General features: G+C 47.3%; 1 protein-coding gene across 1 annotated transcript in view; it reads left to right on the forward strand.

The window, feature by feature from the left end:
- Positions 1-19,843, forward strand: part of LOC112570384 — a 38,650-nt gene that overhangs the window by 6,075 nt on the left and 12,732 nt on the right.

Consider the following 19,843-nt stretch of genomic DNA (forward strand, 5'->3'; position numbering starts at 1 on the left):
GGCAACAACAAACCCCGAGTGTGCCCGAGTTTTCAATCTCAGGCTCAGGTATTCGTGCCTAACGAACTCAAGATGTGACAGGTATAAAGCCGTAAACTTCCATCTAAAACTTTTTTTTTTTTTGTCTAAGTGTTTTAGCATAGTTTAGAAGAAAGCCATTAGTGTTCCGTGTCGTGCACCATCGCCTCGCGGGCCCTCCATTGTTCGTGTGGGCCCCGGGGGGGGGACGCGAGGAGTGGGCTCGGTAAACAAAGCGCATGGCTGCAGGCGCCGAGGGCACAGCTGTGGTGCGAGGGGGACAACCTTTCATGTCTACCGGGGGACGAACATCCGTTTGTGACAAAGGCCGCGTTACGTAGACACGACAAATGCCTCGAGATTTGTGAGTCGCCTGGTATGTGACTTCTTGTCTGACCCCTGACCTTCCACCTCGCGATCGCGGGATACACGCAGACGTTTGCTGGGTCGGTGGATAGAAAATATCACCAGTGACGAATGGGATAATTATAGCGAAGAAATGATTGTTTGCAAACAAGTAAAATGTGTGTGTGTTTTTTTTTTTGACAGTCACGTGGTCAGCGAGGGTAAAATAACTTTGACATAGCTCCACATAGTTGTTGGATTGGCTGTCCTCTGAACACGCTGACGTGAGCGAGTGTATGAACTTGACGGGGTATCCTGTGAACTTACCGATGGGGTATCCTGGGAATATGCTGATATGTGATGGCGTATCCTGTGGATGTACAGACGTAGGAATGGGTAGGTCTCTTCCCCAGGTATAATTTTTGTTTTGCATTTTTGTCTGCACTGCAACCTTGAGAAACCACTTTACCGTTCCCGGGGGCAAAGTAGATTATTCAGTCACACCTGACTGACTCCGTTGCCATGACTTTTTATTGCTCCGACCATCACACACTTCGTTCATAACCGAGGGAGCGAGAGGCCGATGCTGTGTCGAGAGTTTCTGTAACATGGCTGTCGCTAGTTTAATGTACATCTAATGTTTATATTTTTAGTGATTACATGTGGCTTTTAACGTGACACCTTGGTTAGTTTGGGAAATAATGTTGGCATGCGTAGTGTATATATCTCAGTGTGCACTCCAGATAGCCCGTACTGCGCATGCGCAAATCTTTTATTTTACATCCGGAAAGCAAATTGAACCAATCATCACTTGCTGATGGTTTTGTCAAGGAGGTGGCATAGTGATGATAATAATATAAAAAAAACCAATCAGAAACCACTACATTTTTGACTGAATCTGAAACTGATGAATAGTCTGTGTTACCTGTGGCATGTAGACAGCGTCTACGACTCACCTGCTTCTAATTCAGGAGCTGCAGGTGAGAATATTGTCAACGTGCAATATTTCCTTCCAGGTACAACCACTGCACCTTCAGAACAAAATTTCCCTGTGTATTACTTCACTCACTCGGGTATTTTTACGACCTCGTGACGATGTTTTTATTTGTCTTCCTCGTGTCGACACTTGTCCACAGGCCTACAGTGTAGTCGTAGTCATTGGCTCTCGTCCTGCGGTCCTCCCAGTCGGGCGTCGCTTGTTTGTTGTGACAATGTGACATCTGCCAAACATAAGCTTGAGGTTGATGGACTGCTCACTCACACCAGGGACTGTGCCAACTAGAGCTGCTGCCATGTACAGGCCACCGCCAGACCACCGTTTGTTCTCACCCTCGGCGATGACATGCGATAACAAGCGGCGGTTTTTTACGTGTTATCGTAAACTTCAGATAGTTGTTGTTTGGATGCAGAGTAAATAAACATGTCAGGTCGTGCTTGCTTAGGACGTAGTCATATTTGAACACAAAGCATTCAGTTAAAAGTTGCGAAAACTAAATTAAACTTTGGACAGAAGCTGTCAGCAGTCAGACCGACCAACCCACTTCTCGCAGCACGAGCCCGTTATTTAAAAAAAAAAAAAAAGAAATTCTGGTGGGAGGAGTAGGTCAGGACGAGGTTGAACTGGGGAAGGAGGAGGTGTAAGCATCAACACTTCATTGGTGGCCGTTGGGTGTCGTGACTAGCAGCAGTGACACAGAAACGAGGCTCGAACCCTCTGTGCATCTGCAGGGACAGCAACATGAGGTTCGATCTTGTTCAAATTGTAAATACCCACATTGTCATTAACATCAACTACTTTCTTCTCTTTAAATCGTCTATTTATAGAATGACCATTTGAAATGATAGTATTAAGTCAATTCTCTTTGTATAAAAGAGAAAACTCCACACACAAAGTGGAACGAACTCTAGAAAGGTGACCAGACGTGAGTCACGTGACTCGGGCTTTGCCGGTCAGAAGGATGCTTCACGGGTTTGGCATCCATTCATCCATTGTCACTTCCCACTGGGGCTGGGAAGGCGGAGGGACTCAAACCAGCTTTTCAGGTCAAAATGAAAGAACAAAGCTTTTGTCTCGGTCCCCCCGCCGCTCGCGCTCAGTGCGTGCTCCGCGAGCTGTCGTGCTTTGTGTTTGTATCGCCACCTGTTGGCTGGCTGGACGGCCGGCCAGGCGTGCGCAAGGTGAGCGACGGGGGCGGGTGGGGAGGTGTGAAAGTTGGGGGAGGGGGAGATCAGGTGAAGGCTTCGACTAGTTCAGGGGTGGGCAAAGTTTGTTCTTTGCGAGTCGGTCTCAAAAATTCCAAGGTGTCCGGCGGGCAGGTAAAAATATAAAACACAACAAGCTCGTGATAATGGAATGGACAGGATATGAGTGAGTACATAATGGCGTTCACTTCCGAATTGTATAAAGTGAAGCTGCTTGAATTTCGCTCACAATAAAACCAAAACCAGCCTATCCTTTGAAGCCAGCCGCCCCAGATGCTATCTAACATCAGACATGACAATCTGTTATTTGTTATCTCTGTGACAGGATGTTACGGACTATTTCTAACGCTAATTAAATTTCAATCAAATAAGCCCACGCTGAATAATGATTTAAAAAAAAAAAACAGGTGCACTATATATTTTGCAGAGGCCGGTTTAATGATGATACTCACCGTACTTTGCCCACCCCTGGTCTAACCGATCATAAGTAATAATGCCAGTGCGTTAGAACGTCCGTCCCTACCCCCCATGTTGTTCAGCTTCGACTGGCAGCCCACCTGGTGGTTGATGTCTCATTTAGCCCTCCACTCCCCTACTCCCCACTCCTCCACTCCCCAGTTGCACGCCAAGTGGCACAGAAAGGGCAGACCACTCCTGCAGGTACACGCGACGTGGACGGCGGCTCGCTCTGTCGCCTGTCGCCAGGGTTACGTCAGGAGGTCATTACCAGGTGTTCAGCAGGTAAGAGCATCCCAGTCGTCGGCTGTCGGGTCAGAGGTTGTTTTACAAGTTGCATGGACGTTCATTTCCGGAATAAAAGTCCGTTTATGGGTATGAAGTGATAGAGAGAAAGTATTCTTATCACAAACCCGAGGCGGATTCTGGGTGTCGAGATGATGATGGCGCTGGTGGAGGTCCAGGTGACTACACGAGAGTGCGTTCGATGGAGTGTGACTGGTGATTACGCCACCCGTCAGTTGTAACTGAGGAAAGAGGAAAGGAACTGGAGGCCTTATCACCGGCAGATTACACAAAGGACATTTCGAGGCTCGTCAGCTCACAGATTAAACAGACCCACCTCACCCATGGAAGATAATAAATCAGTTGTCCGAGGCTTGCGGGAGAGAGTTTGTGGGGAGGCGACTTGATTACCGACCAATCGATGATGGCTAATGGAAGTCATTTGTCACCGCGTCAGCAGTCAGCTGGTAGTCAGTCAGTCAGCTAACGACTCGTCTCCTGTTTAGGATACAAAACTTTCTTTAGTCGTCTAACAGTCCGACTGCTGCTCAGGAGAGCTAGTCGACATCGAATCATCGCAAGACGCCATCGGTTGATAAGAACATGTGAGTACCAAGGTACCGGAAGCAGTTTTGCAGTTTTGTCTGGAAAAAGTCTTATTTACACTTAATTAGCGGGGGTGAGTAAACAAAAATAACAGCCATTTTATAGATTTATTTGGTAATATTGTCCGTTGGGGCGAATTTTGTTGACTTTCTATTTTAATCAACTTTGTAGTTTTATTGTTTGTTGTAGGAAGCTGTGCTTTCATTTTCCTCAAATGTAGTTACAGAGGTGGGGCGGCTTTGTTGGTGCTGGGGGTGCACTTAAACGTTGTTGAAAAAGTCGTTAGTTAATATTCGACAGATGCAGTTAGTATTTTATTGTTGTTGGGTAGGCGGGTGCACTGTGCAGTATGCGTGCATGTAGTGTGGGACCAAGGTTGTTGTGGGTTTTCCCCGCATCCTCCCTGTTGTGTGGGGCAACAGCTGCCGCCTGCTACTGCTCGTGCACGGGAGGAGAGGGAGGCGCACTGACCTGGTGTGTGTGTGAATCCTGTGCTGGTCAGACGGGCCGTGATTCAGCCTCGGTAAACACAGCCCACCTGACTGATGGCGACAACCGTTGGTGTGAGCTTTCTCCGAGGAGCGAGTTGCAGGGTAGAAGAGGGACTTGCCACCCACCCCACTCTTTTTCAACCCCTGGCCCCTTAACTTGTGAAATTCGTTATCGTCACGACTTCATGACAGTTCTTCCAGCCCGAGGATTTCCTGAGGTGAGGGGCTGGCAGAAGGTCTTGGCGTCAGTCAGCTTCCACCCTCGCAACCCACCCGGCAGACATCAAAGCGAGTTGCTATCACGCCGCCGACACGACCGAACTAATTAAGTAATTTAGGTCCTCTCTGTGCTGTCTTATGTATGAACGGGGGATGTTTTCTAGCTTATCCTGCGTTGATGAAAAGGTGGAGGAAGGGAGAGGTCCGGTGCCTGCATGTCTGTCGCTGTTTGGGCCAACACTGATATCCGAGCTGACTGGTGATTGGGTGGAGAGGATGGGGATGGGGAAGAGGGGGAAGACACATCACATGGAGTTACTTTTTTTTTCAAGTCACACTTGAGTGAAGCTGTCAAGTTAGTAGTTTGGACAGAGCTGGGGGAACGAGAGAAGGTTTGTAACATGTCGCACTCCTTCACGATAAATTTTTTAAATGTAGGCGGGGGTATAATAGAGGGGGGAGGGACCGAACCGGCAGGCTTGTGGTGTCCCGCAAATATTTTCTCTATCTCGTACCTTCCATCACAAACCTCTTTCATCCGTCGAAGGTGTCAGACCCATTAGTTGATTAAAGGTCATCGTGTTCTTGCTGATTATTTTGTGGATGGTGTGAGCAAGGTCGTGGTGTGGTGGTAAGAAGGAATGTCGGGTAGGCGTCAGTGTACACAACTACCGCTGGAGGTTGTGATGTGTGTCCCACGGTCGCCCGAGTTACCTGATCGTGGAGGGAGTTGGAGGATGAAGTACGGGCTGACAGGTCACAGAGACCTGGACTACACGACACCAGGGGTGTGTTGGTGTGCCTGATCACAGACATGCCAGATGCGGACCTACCCAGCTTTGAGCGCTGGGTACAGAGAGATGATTCCACACGTTGCGAACAGGATAAACGCTCACCTATGGATTTCCGTTTGTGGGTTACCTCGGGTATAATCTGGCTTTCTTATGTCACTTAAAGACATACTCCTAGCTTGTGGAGATTATGTTAACACGAACGCACCCCAGTGACATGCGCTGGTCTAAAAACATACACACCAGTGACATATGCTGTATTTGCCGCCAGTGACATGCACACGTGATGCATGCTACCTCCACCACCAGTTTACCACATCTGACAGAATCACTATCACTCTAAATTTGCGGCCACAGACTTTGGTGACGTGCGCTCACTCCCAGGCGAGGGTGTCACGCCATTTTGAACTCCTGCCGGTGACGTGCGCCAGCCTGGTCACACAAGTGACGTACACCAAACTCAGTTTCATGACTGACCCATTGTCCCAGACTACAGTCAACTTCTGTATCCAGATATATCAGTCTACAAGCCCTATGCCCGGGGTAAGTGATTACGTGCCCTTAGATTACCTGCCCCTGGATACCTGTGTGCGTGCCTGCACGCGCTCGTACAGCTGGACGAATGAGTAACTGTGCTCATCTTGGCAAACCTCCAAACCATTTGGTCTTCCTCCTCAGCCTTTGTTGTTAAGCCTCGTGCCAAGCTCTTACCGTATCAGCCGCGCGGATGTTTATAGTTGCTTGTCCAGAATATTCTCATTCTGCCAAGTTGCACCTTTGCCAGGCGTTGTTAAATCCTTTTTTTTTAAAATTTTTTTTATCTTTCCAACACATACAACATACACAGCTCCTCCCCGTGTGGTCCTGATTGTAAACATCTCAGCAATGTGTGGACCAGGAGGCATTAAGTGGCCACTTCATTATTTTACTATTTACATTCTGGGTCATTCCAGGTTGTCTGATCCCTTCTTGGCACTGAATATAGGAAATGAAGGGGCCAGGGAGCTAAATATAGGCAGGTATGTGGATAATGATTATTTTTTTTTAAAAAAAAAGCGGAACTGTCTGAAAACTTTTTCTTTCTGGTTTAATGCCGTTGCAGTGGAGCAGCGATATCAGACTCCTGAGGAGAGTTCATCTCACCTGCTGCGAAGGTAGGAATATTTTAGCGGTAGAAAGGCCTACTCCAGGTAGAGGAGGGGTGAAAATGTTTATTATTTACCAGACGACCTTGCTGAGGGGTTGTGAGCCCTGGTCTGACCTTTTCGGTGTCAACAAAGATGGAGATGAATGCCCCATTGACAGCGGCGAGAAGCTGTACAGGTAAGCAAGCACCTGCGAAATCTTAGGTCTTCCATCAACATTCCATCTGCTCGAACCTCAGCAGACAGGTGGAGCGAGACATCTGTCAACGGGCCGAGCGGCTGGTGTCCTCCAACTGTCGGCTTGTATCATGATGGACTTCTTTGAACCGGAGGGTTGGAGGTGTGGGGTGAGGGTTGATGTGTGGTGTCCTTGTCCCACAGTCGGAGGAGGTGGATCCTTTATTTTGTAAGTTTTTGTTGGCTGTTCCCGAGTATTGGGATTCGTACCGTCTCGCTGTTTGTAAATCACAAGCGATTTCTAGCGACACGTCATCATTGAGGTGTACACGTGTACCTGTCTGTCGGGCGGTCGGTCTTTGTTCTGTCACTGAACCAAATGGTGTGTTAGTGTTAGTGTTTACCTTCCTCCTGAATCGTTGTGTCAAAACATCTGACAGGCATTCAGCTAAAGATTAATCGTTTAATGGATTCAAAGCAGGATCGACAGTTTTTTTTCATCAGAACATGCGTGTTTGCTCGTTGTGAGAACAGCGAAACGACAGACGGCATTAAAGAGGAAAAACAAACAAAACTTGGTTTAGTGACAGTGGTGAAAAACATCAAATTAAGCGTGAAAGTTAGTAACATCTGGCCATTGTTATCTTTAAGACTGTTTTTTTTTATATATCTTATTCAAATTTTGAATGGCTAGCCGTCTTCAGAAACGCATCCCTCGCATTAACGAGGAGTCACGCGCATGTAATTACCGCACGCGGCGTCGCTTTGATGGACGTCACCAACACGTCATTGCAAGCCCCGCCCACTATCAGAGTTATCACAGCTTGTGTCAGTTATCACACCTGTCATCATGCTACCTCGCGGTCGGTGATAATGAGATTACACACACAGTGCGAGTACAGACGATGCTTGTGTTGGGAGTCGCGTTCGGAACCCACCGGCGCAGGAGGATGTTTCCTGTGGCCCTCCGCACTGTGACTGTGAGTCCTGCGGGTACTAACTGCACACAGCGTCACAGGAGAAGCTTCTTCACACCTTTACCCGTGTGTGGGAGGGGAGAGGCGTGTCTTTACGGGGAACAAAAGGCAGGTTACTCGCTAGTATGCTCCTTCAGTGTCTGTACTTTGTCAGGTCAAGGTAGGTCAGTGGCTAATGCCGATAATGATGTTTTGTCGTCTGCTGAGCGGCGGTGACTACAATGTGGGCAGCGAGACAGCGGGAGTGAGACTGGATTTTTTTTTTTTTTGTAATCTGTCGCCGTGGTCTGACGGGCAGCAGGTAGGCCGGTTGCTGAAGAAGGTGCAGGAGCGGCCCCTGAACACGCGAGGTGAGCCCACGGTTTACTTTCCATTTGCTCCTTACCTGGCCACGTAAGAGACAAATAAACTCGTTTTTGACGAGGCAGAAGCCTTACACCCCAAACTGTCCCCCACCTTCCTCCGTCCGGACTCCTCATGAAAGAAAGTGGAAATGTTTGTCACGTGTAGCCACACTTCCTTCTCGGGTTTGATGGCTGGCGCAGGTCGGAGATGAAAGAGGGTCGGGAGATAGATGCACCGCAGTATATAGACATCAGGTGCCATGACCTTTGCTCTCTTGCCTTAAATATCGGCCTTGGAGCACCAGCATCCCCCGCTTTCAATAAATATGATGGATGCGATGATGGTAGTGGCTGCAGGTTGTGGTTGTAGTCAATGTAGTGGCAGTGAGCTGACAGGCTGCGGTGTATGTACGTATGTAGTGTGGATGGTAGCAGCGACCGTTAGTTTCCTTCTTTGCACCTTAAGACGAGTGCACGCAGACCTCGCGAGATCTCGTGAGCTTTGTGTGTATGTGGACAGTTTTTGTTGTCCTTTACTGAAATGGGGGTGGGAGGAATAGGTGTTTGTCGGTCATTGTGAGTTCTGTTTGCTATGGCATGGTGTCTGGTCTCCTCACACATCTACATCAGGCAAGCTGGTGGTAGGTACCCCACTGGACGGAACTGCCGAGGTGGAGGCTTATCAGGGGGTCATCATCTCTCCTTAACTCCAACTTTCTGTCATGACCGCGGTAGGTGAGGTAGTGACGAACAGCGCGCGTTACACCTTTATCTCCAGGTCGAAAGGTGTGTGTGAAAAAACAAAACAAACCAACCAGGGAGTCAAGTTGCGCGGCTAAGATGTCATGGCTGTTGATGAGATTGTGACAGGATGGCTAGATGACATATTAGTTCAACTGTTATACAACGAATTTGTTGTGGAACATTGTCATTGTTTATAGAGTTGAAAAAGTTCAAATGGTTGCTGGATGCAGGTTTTTCTACCTTGTATTCCTCATCCCACTCCCACAGTTTACACAGGTGTTATTATTGGTTATGCTGGAAGTCTTACACTTCCACCTGTGAGATGTTGTAACAGTACGCGACATAAAGGTTGGTCGTTTGTGTGTACAAACAATTCTTTCATATGACCCTCATACATCTTCTGTTTGTACACAGAATTCTTTCATACACTGCCAGTAATCCTGTAATGTTTATACTCACAGTTACTTCATACATAAAACATTAATATCGTTGTATATACATACAAAGTCAGTGCACACAACATTAATACAGCTTTATATAGCAACCCACTAAATCACTTTATACGACAGTAATGCTGCTCTCTGTATGTACAGCCACTCTAAACGACTGTAATAAAAGTGTTTTATGATCAAGGAGGACACCGATGTACAACACTCTAACATATATTATATAATAACTGATGCACAACGGCTGGCGGGCGCTGTCGCTGGTGGGGTTTAGTGGGCAAGACGACGACCTCGGCATCTCCGCTTTATCGTGGAGGTCTCGTGCAGCCTGTTGTTGGTGAGGGTGAGGTGAAAACACAGGAGCACAAGAGAGTGGGGCCCAAAGCCCTGTTGAGCTCGTTAAAGCTCGGCGGACGAAGAACAAAAAGCTGGAGACGTGCCAGGTGATCTGCACAATAAGCTCGCCACAACACACGGGATTTGTTCTCCAGCTCGACACACAGCGATAACAACTGCCCTCCCTCCCCCCCTGCCTTCCGCGCCTCCCCCGGCCACGAGCTTAGGGAGAGAACGGAGTTAAGAGTTGCCATGAAGACGGTGAGCCGGTACTCACCTGCAAGGTACACAGTTGCTACGTAACGACGGGATTCGGGTGCTTGCTTGCTTGCCAGGTAGTCATTGTCATGTCTAAGGCAGGTGTTACAGGTGCAAAGATGACGATGCACTGATCGCCTGCGACAGGTACCTGTAGTGTACGCACACAAACGGCGTTTTTGCTCGTTCCGCAATCACAGAACGCTTCCTTGCTTGCGGACACCTGCGAAATGACAGGTGTGTGGTTTTCGGGAAAGAGGTAAACAAATACAGACTGTGGAAACATTTGTGAGTTGAAGAACATCTGACTGTACTGTTGTTTCTCTTTTTTCTCTTTCAGTTCGCGTGTGATCTCATGTGTCGTGCGCGCTCGTGTGTGTCCGTCCTTTTTACAGTCGTTTTGGGGTTAGTTCCGCTCGTAGACTGATGGAATTTATGTTTGGGAGGCGATTTTGAAACATGGTGAATCACATCGCTGACAGGTATCGTGTTTGACGACCGTTGCACACACCTGAAGATGACACCACAGGTGAAGAGCAAGGAAGTATGTGTCAGGCTTTCTGGTCTTCACAGTTCGGCAAGAGGCTTTATTACATCGACAAAACATTTAGTTTGTTGTTTTTGTTACAGTCGCAGGTATTGTTTTTGTCTTGTGCCTAGCGGTTTGTGTCCTGCTCCTAGTTTGGTGGCCCTTTGTGGAAGTAGCCTGGCAACACTGTGGGACAGAATGCAGCTGCATGTCCCTCGCATCAGGGAAGACCACCTTTCAGGTGGTCGAGAATCGAGCAATGTCTAACATGCAAAAGAAGAGCAGCTCCTTCTTAGAGGTGAGCAGGAGGAAAACACATCTTTGCCGGTCTTTGGTGGACATGTACTTACTTTTCGCATTTCTGAGGGAATGTCATCTTGAGATCTTCCTGCCGGAATTCTGCGCTGGGACATCTGGTCACGTGATTGTGTCACCTGACTTCGTGGAAGTTGTTAGCAGTGACCTGTTGGTGGTCAACTTACAAAGTGACAAGTGGAGATAATTGTTTGAAATGGATGATTGTGCACGATTGTCCCGTAACTTTCACAAACGACCTATTCATCTGCAACACTGACAAGTAGGCTCACAGTGTTGACACTCGTCTCTTTCGTTTTGTCGTTCTTATAATATTTTGTTTGGTGTATGTGTTCTTTTGGCAAAGAATGTGACCTGTAGGTCACTTCGTGTCAAGGACTTCATCTTTTCCTCCTTGTAATCTAATCTAAATGCTTTTTGTTTCCTTTATTCTTGAGTTGTCGGGGCTGTTGATGTCCTAGACGGTTGATGGAAGTCAGTTGTGACCTTGCCTGATAGCGACCCATTAAAAGCAAAGCCTCGCTTACATTGTTCTCCATCCACTTCTGCGAGTGAGGCAGTGCTATTGTGCGTGCACCCAGCAGGAAGAGGCCTCCTGGCTCATTTCCTTGTTTTGTCACTACACAAGTGTGTGCGTGTGTGTGTGCGCGTGAGAAAGATGCTGTTGGCTCTGTAGATAACCTCTCGACACCGTTTCGCGGTCTTGGAGAAGCAGGTGCCACTGAACAGTCGGCGTGACGGGGTCTGGCATCCACCCCGGCAGTTACAGGGTACTTTCCCCTCCCCGTCATTGTGGGGGCCGTGGTCGGGCGGTGGTGATACTGCGAGGCAAGCGATGGTGGTGTTGCTGTTGATGTTGACTCCTGGGGTAGCTACGTCACAGCGACTAGAGCAGCTGCACCCGGCTCGTGTGGATGTGTTCGTGACGGGTACCACTCCCTGCCGCGCCCTCACCTGCCGTCAGCTGCACCCTGGTGGACTGGCTGTCGGTTTTCTCTGGTGCACCAGTGTGTGTGTGGGTGTGTGAGCTTGTTGAGTGTGCGTCTGTCTGTTCATCGTCAGATGACCTGACGACCTGACGTGAGAGCAAAGAAAGGAGAGTGGTGTTTGTGTATGTGTGGTGAGAGACTTTGGGGAGCGGGGGTTCAAGCTTAACATTGCTAAAACAAATCAGAATTTTAAAACCACAATATAAGACTGAACATTTTCGCTCCGTTTGAATCCTGGAATACACCTGTGACATCAGGCACCCCCACCTAAAAATAAAATTGTGTATGATAGTTTATGTACTTATATTGTGACGAGGTGCGTTGTTCCGTCATTTCAAATATCCTGTACAATACTATCATCGTTTAATCCTTTTTAAAAATATTCTGATGTCCACAATAACCTAGCATAGCCTTGCAAAATTAGTTAAAACTTCTTTCCACTTTAATTGTCTGCCCTCATTTTATTCCTTCATCTCTGTATTGTGATGGTATCTCCTCTGCTCGCATTGTTAATGTTTGGTGCAACTACAGTTGTCACTACTTTTGTTTGCTTCACAAGTGTATAGGAAGTGAACTCATCTTGAGTGACATCCGTTTTATTACAGTCTGTAGAATTGTTTTTCTTGGGTTCATATTTTCAATATTTTCAAACCGCCTACACTTAAAACGCAGAAGTGAAATACCCGGATGTGGAAATATGAATCTGTTGTGAGAATCTCCTGAGCCTGCACAGGATGAAACAAATCTTGTTTGTGTGAAAGTAGATATTGCTAATAAAGGTTGATTCTAGTCACTACATTGTACTACACCGACGACAGATGTTGGGGGGAGGGGGAGCGGGGGCATCGAGCCGACAGAAACACCCTCCCTCGTCTGGAGGGTAGGGAGAGGCGAGGGTGTTAATCACGTGGGTGAGTGATGCCAATGTTTACCGTGTGTATGAGAGAAGGGGGAATGCAGTAAGTGGTTGGTTGAGAAAATTGCAAGTGACATTCAGTGAATGGAGGCCGGTAACCGTGGCGATGGCACTGATGGATGTTGACTTGTTGCTGGAGGATGAGATGAGCCACGGCGCTGCTCGTCGGCCCGTCTCGGAGGTTTGACAGCGACAGCGGGGTATAGGGGTGGATAGTGGTGGGGGCTGCTTGTGTGTGTGTTGTCAGTATGTGTGTTTGTGTGTGATGGTGCTGACAATTGCGTGTGTCAGAGAGTGACTGCCGACAGTGAGTCATACTCACGGCTGTCAGGATACATACTAGGGCGGTAGTTCTTTGCCCTGGGGCAACTTGGAAACTGAAGGACAAGCGTCTTGTTTCCAAACTTTTAAAGTGGAGTCTGCACCTCGCAGATGTTCTTCCCATAGAACTATAATTAAAATGCGGTGGCAAAGGTGCCTTATGGCAAAAAAACAAAAACAAAAACAAAACATGATGGGTCTGGTCTTTATAACTTCGGAAACAAGACTTTTTTCATTAACTTTCCCCTTCTGCCCTGGGGAACCTTCATAACTAAAAGACTGTGATAACTGTCAGAGAAAAAGAAAGTGAGGATAAGTATTTAGTATGGCAACATGGGGAATGATAGGACATGCATCTTTTTTTCCGAAGTTATAAAGCAGTGTCCTGACCTCGCGGTTGTTTACACCAGCGGTGGTGAAGATGACCTGGGGAAAAAAAGTAGTGTCCACGGGATCTGGTTATCACATTGTTAGTACGAAAATAGATACTTTTCCTTATGTTCCCCATTTTTCCCAGGGGTAAACTACTTTCATTTCATAACTATCGCCCCTAAGAGGAGAGACTAGAGAAGCAGAGGGCGACAAGGTAAGGACGATGTTATTTAATGTTTTATTTGGGGGAAGGAGGAAGAGGATGGTGACTTTGATTAAAATATAGCAGAGAGAAAGAAGGAAACATGTTTAAGTCCTCTAGTTCAAATATACGGCCTAAACACTCGGCTTAACTTGAAGATATAAAGTTGCTGCTTGGCTGCCTCAGGTGTGAAGATTAACGGTCGTGCATGGCGGGAGATAAGCCTGCCGCGACCTTGCCCCTGAGGTGATCGACCCCTGACTGACAGGTTTGTACCCAGCGGTAGTCACAGACAGTGGAAAGCGGGTAGTCTAGTGGCTAGAGCACACACTACCCGGTTCAATTCCCATAGCAGTCTCCCTCCAGTGAAATGATATTTTTTAAGGATTTAGGGAAGGTAAGAGCGAAAGAGAAAGCGAGGCTCGTGATAAGTGAACATTTTGACTCTTCCCTCCCTTACAGATTGGACTTGATATTTATTTTATTTATTTATTTTGATCAGTGGTCATCGCTTGCTGTGGCGTCTTCGTTGCACAGGTTTGTCATCTATGATGATGATTGCAGATGTTGTGGATGCGACGGGTGTTGCTTGTGGTGACAGATTTTTATTCGTGAAGTTTCTCCATTATGTGACAGTGTTGATCTTCAGTGACAGTGGTTGCTATGGTGATAGTGTGAGCTCCATCAAAGTGAGCTGTAAAACAGTTTGCACTTTAACTTCAACCAAGCAGACAACAACCTCGTCTGTCGGTACCCGGGGTGTGGCACAGAGCAGACGACAGCTCCACCATGCGGGCTGGAAACATGAAAGAGTTGTTTACTTTAAGCAGTTGTTTACATTAGTCTTAATACCTTCTTGGATGCACGATGGAGGACAACTTCATAGCAACATAACTGTCTTCTCTGAGATCTTCGTCCTTGTTTTGTCGGCTTTACTGAGTGGGTGGGTCTACATACTATTGTGATTCTGGATGTCTAACTCAGTTACTACCAACTGTATCCGCTTGATCTTCGCTCTTCATCTGTCTTCTACTACGATTCTCCGCTTTATCTACCTGCTTATTGCCTTCCTGTGATGTACACTGGCTTTGTTGTTATTGTTGGCATCTTGGATGCTGAGAGGTGCTCACACGCCTAACAAGCCGTTGTGTGAGTTCTTGGTGTATTTATTGTCTTTAATGATGACTACAACTTGTCGTTAATGGTTAATAATTGTTGTAGTAGTAGTTTTTTCCCCCAGGAGTCGTGACTTTGTTTTTTTCTGACTGAATTACTTCACACACTTCTGTGCAGCGCTCAGTGGCGATGGGATCTGCTGGGGGGACAGTAACATGGCAGATGAATACTAATTTCCTGCAAAGGATTTATATTCGTGCGGTCACAGGACTACATTTTGCAGTGAACATCATCAACATCCCAGTCGTGTGGATGACTGACATCATGGTGGGCACTAGTGAACAAGCGGCGGACAAGAGTTCAGTCTGGCACCTAGAGAAGGCTGCTGAGGAGGATCACGTGCTCGTCATCGTGATTGTCATCGTACGTGTCATTGTGATGACGGACCAATCACCATCTCAGTCTAGGCTGCAGGCTGTGTGGCGGATGAGCGCCACGGTATGCGAAGAAATGTTTACAATCAGTCCCACATTGTACGCAAGTTCAGATTGTTAAAAAGAAGAGACAAAAGCTGTTGGTTATAATTCCACATCACCTGATGCGACTTCCGCGTTAGAGCTCAAACGACACTGGATTAACACCAGATGGACAGGTGTGTGTACAGGTGTGTGTAGTAGAAGCACCAGGGACAGGGTCATTGTCCGAGGTCATTCGAGAAACTCGAACCACCTGTGTAGTTGACGATTGTAGGTGGGTGCGGAGGAAACATAAGGTTAAGGTTAACCATAAGGTTCTGATGGTCACGTGGCGAGGTGCCGGCTCTCGTGCTCAGCTGTCGCATACCAAAGCTTTTCTCAAGATGTCATTGCTACCTTCAGAAGATGACACCCCAACCTGATCCGCCTGATCAAGTGACACACCTGGCTTTACCTGGCCATCAGACGAACGACTGCCGTATGAAAACTGTTCTCATGTGTTTTTGAAACCTTGGCAGTTCGTCCCTCCACGCTGATTCCTTCTCATTTTACACGCCAGGTCGTGTTGTAACATGTAAGTTCGTCTCACCTGAAGGAGCACTCCCGACCCCCTCACTCCACCTATAAAGCTCGGTTATAGAAGTATCCAATCTTACCTGTCCTTTGTAGGTTGATGCAAAAATAAGGCTAGCTTTAACTTCCTGTCATTGGAGGCGAAGCTTTGTTTCAATTCTGTCCTTAAAATTTCCAGCAGGTTGAGACCAAACTTGGTCACGGATGTCATCTTCCCACCTCTGTGAATGTTGAGCTGGGTGACACAGGTGTGTGGACAGGTGATGCTGCACTTTAAGCACCTGCAGTTTATAGAAGGGATAAAAACTCAGGTTTTAATCACAGTTTCGTCGTTTCTTTGCTCACGGGGCTTGTTTCAGTTCCTCGTGCAGATGGTCGTCGGGGCTGGCGAGGCCCGTTCCGATGTCGTCAGACTTGTCATCAGACCTTGTGTTTTACCTTATAATTAGACCATAAAAAACACTTTTTTCCGACGAAAGGTGCAGACAGCCGACCAGACGGCCGGACGAAGCAGGATGTGACGTGTAAACTGACGGCTAAAGGTTGTCTGCCTCGTTGTTAACCTTAGAACTTTGTAGCACACAAGGGTCGGAAGTGACCTTTTTTAGCCGCGGAGGTGCGGCAGTGTCGGGGCCGACTTACCGCCCGCGAGTGTGTGAAGAATGGCGCAGTCAAAAGTCAAGAGCTTTCGGTGTCGTGACGGTGAGAAATAGATCTTCCCCTCGCCACATTCCTGCCAGTGGGACCCAAGAGACATAAATGCTTTCAGACCAGACACGGGGCAATTAAAAAAGAAACAGAAAAAAGAAGAAGAAGAAGAAAAAAAAACAAGCTCAGGCCCTCTCGTTATCTCCCCTCCCCCACTCCCCCCGTGCAGTCTTTTCACACTTTGTTTCCTCGTCACCATTACCTGGCGAACACCACGCTCCTCCTCCCCTCACCTCCCCAAAACCGTCCACTCCCCGGGCCGTGCGTCTGGCGGGAGGTAGCGGCGGGGACGAGGCTGGGAGCAGGAGGAAAACCTAATCGTGAGGATGGCTGAGGCAGACGTCATTAACCGACTTGCCTGCCCCGCCGTTTGAGGTGGTGTTGGTGGGCGGACTTGCGTGTCGAAGATGCACAGTTCCGCTGCCCGACACCTGTGGGTCACGTGATTTGCGTCCTGGCGAGATTGACAGGTCCTTAAGCCTGCGACACTGAGGTCGTCGTCTGATGCCCGAATCCCTCTCGGTCTTGTGGTGATGCAGCCGTCTGCCCTTGAGCCCACGGCAGGAGGCAGTTAGCTCCTCGCAGGTGACTGGGGTGGCTGACAGGTGGTTGTTACCTGCGCCGAGCTTAACGTCTTTGTGAGGTACAATCCGAAGATTCGAGACTTTTTCGACAAAGATTCCCAACTGTGACGATTTCAAGAGAGTTGGGTGTGCAGCTCGGGGCACCCGGTGCCCTCCTGTCATCACTGTTCCAGAACGAGGTTCCAGGGTCATCAGGTTCACCGAGTACAGACAAGTGTTTGGAACTGGAGTAGCGCGGACAGATACGGGTGGGCGCTGGATTGGCAGCATGACACGTAAAGTTGTGTGTTTATCAAGGACGACAGGTAGATAACGCCGAGGCTGGGTCAGGTAAAGAAGGGACAAGCGGAGAGACCGGGTGAAGTGGACAGGTGACACACCTTTTGCCCAGTCATCTGCCATGCGTGCGTGTTTTCGGAGCGTCGGTTCGGCACCGCACAATGGCGGGATGTCCACCCGGCAGGCCGCCGAACATCGCAGGGTGGCGTAGTGTGCAGACAACCCTGGGTGCTGCTGCTGTCTGGAGCGGGGTGCATGCTGGGAGTCCCAGATGGCGCTGTTTGACAGGATCGTACAGGTGATGACCCGAGTGCTTCTCTACACACTGGCAAGGCTTCTTCAGTCTACCAGACATATAATACTCACAGTAGTGAGCAGGGAACTTTAACCCTGGAAAAGTTTAAATTTCCACCACTTCGGATCCATTTTGGAACGATTCTGTGGTCAGATGACACATGGATGACATTTGTCATTCTTGCTGCGACCGAATGTGTTGAATCAGAAATGTCTAAATTTGTAAATCACTGTTGAGATAACACAGAAAATGATCATACAAAAGTATTCTCACTTATTTCATATTTGGACATCATTCGTGAGTAGAGAGGGAGTTCCAAAGATGTGACCGAAGTGGTTAAACTCGCTCTTCGCTATTGTAACATCTTCGTTGATATAATAATTGTATTTTATTCACATTAGATGCTGATGCAGTTGAAATGAGTTGACAGTTTATCTTAAGTGTGCTGTTAGTCTAGTGGTGTAGCAGTTGATGAAATGTTAAAAAAAAACCCACTGGACTGTTGATTTAAAGATTGCTGACAAACACTCTGTCTTAACCCCACAAAGAATGTGAGGACTACTTTTTATGAAGTGGTGTATAAATACACAGAGTTGTTTAGACTTTAATCAGAAGTGAAAACTGTCCTTATGTAAACAGAAGGGGGAAAAATCCTGCTGACTTGTTTTGTTTTAGTCGGAATATTAATTAGGTAGGTTACTATGAGCTTATTGTGACTTAGTGGTCTCTGCACAGGTAGCAACTGCCTCTCGCGTCATTAACAAACGGTCTTTGCCGTGAGAACTCTTGTTTCAAGTTGTATTTGCGCCGGCAAAAAAACATGAGCGTTCAAGGTAAGCCATCGACATCTGTAGCAACAACACCGCCATCAGCGGCGGGGACTCCAGCAACACCTGAGACGACGAACTGGACTTGCGAGTTACCTGTGCATAACAGGTGCAGGTCATGTCCACCAGGTGACGGCTCGCTCGTCGGGCTCCGGTTTTTTTGGTGGTTTTTTTTTTTTTTTTTGTCTCTTCATTTTAGTTTGGCTGTCTGGCTAGATGGCAGAAAAAAGTCCAACTGTCACAGGTGGATCAGGTTTTTACCGACGGCAAAAAATGCGCTGTGCTGACGTTTGCGATGGAACGTTTGATGTCGACGAGGATGGAGTTCATGGCCGACTGGTTCATTTGAGTCTGTGTTCGCCTAAGTAAAAAGGTGCATATTTTTGAGACTCTTTGAGAAAAAAAAAAGCATCGTTTTGTACAAGTGAACATGGCGGCAGTTTACTCTATGAACAGAAACTGTAACATGTAACGTGTCGATGATACAGTGACGTACAGGGCATCAGTCAGAGGTCGATTCCACCAGTTGCCGCCAATGTGGACATCGTGGGAGTGGATTGGGCCACAGCCATGTATATCAACACGTCTGTGATAGTTTCCACTAATACTATTAAGGAATTTTACCGTAGTCGCCTTTCTTTCTTTTTAGAGAAAAAAAAAGTAGTTTCTTGTATCTTTAGTTGCTGCTGTGATTTGTTTTTAATTATTGGAACTTTATCTTTTTGCCGTGAATTTCCATCTCATCTTCATTTCTCTCTGTTGTGTTTATGAAAAAGTGGGTGTGTTGATACCGATGACATTCTAATGATGGTTAATTTGATCAGTAATTTTTTGCATGGTCGAATCGACTGAGGTTGTGGACGAATATACCTTTGGTGGAATAGGCGGGTTCCCAACATTTCCCTGTTTTATAACTTCTTAAACCACCGGAAGGTAGTACGACAGGGAACTTGAACCAACGTGCACTTGTGACTTGCAAACACTTTCGCTTAAAAATCGTTTTATCTCTTCCCCTGCCTCCCACCGAGTGAAAGCAAAACTGAAGTCTAACCAGGAAAAATTCCCGTAAAGTCCATTGCTAGGACACGTTGCCATGGCAGCTGTGAACCTGATAATGATTCCTTACAATTGTATGGCGTAAGGTTCACAGGGTCAGACGTAAAAATAATAGTGATGTGAACCAGAAAGAGGAACCCGTGTTTACCTGAGTGTTGAGTGACACGTGACAGGCTGTGGAAACTCGAGACGTGTGACGGAGGTTGAGGTGGTGGCGAGGACTTGCGAGACGTGTAGAGGACGGTGTTCCCTGTACTTTGTCCTCCCTTAGTAGAGGCAAGTCCTTGATTGTGTTAGTACTTCTAATCTTTCAAAATGTCATGTGCACATGAGGAATAAGGTCTTTAAAATATGGCTTACATTTTTCTAGAATTTAACCTAAAAATTGTCATTTAGTTAATTAACTTTTAACCCTAATTATTGCTGGTTATCGGGATGACAGAAT

This window comes from Pomacea canaliculata, linkage group LG8 (genome assembly GCF_003073045.1).
Source record: "Pomacea canaliculata isolate SZHN2017 linkage group LG8, ASM307304v1, whole genome shotgun sequence".
In the NCBI taxonomy this organism is placed as follows: Eukaryota; Metazoa; Mollusca; class Gastropoda; order Architaenioglossa; family Ampullariidae; genus Pomacea; species Pomacea canaliculata.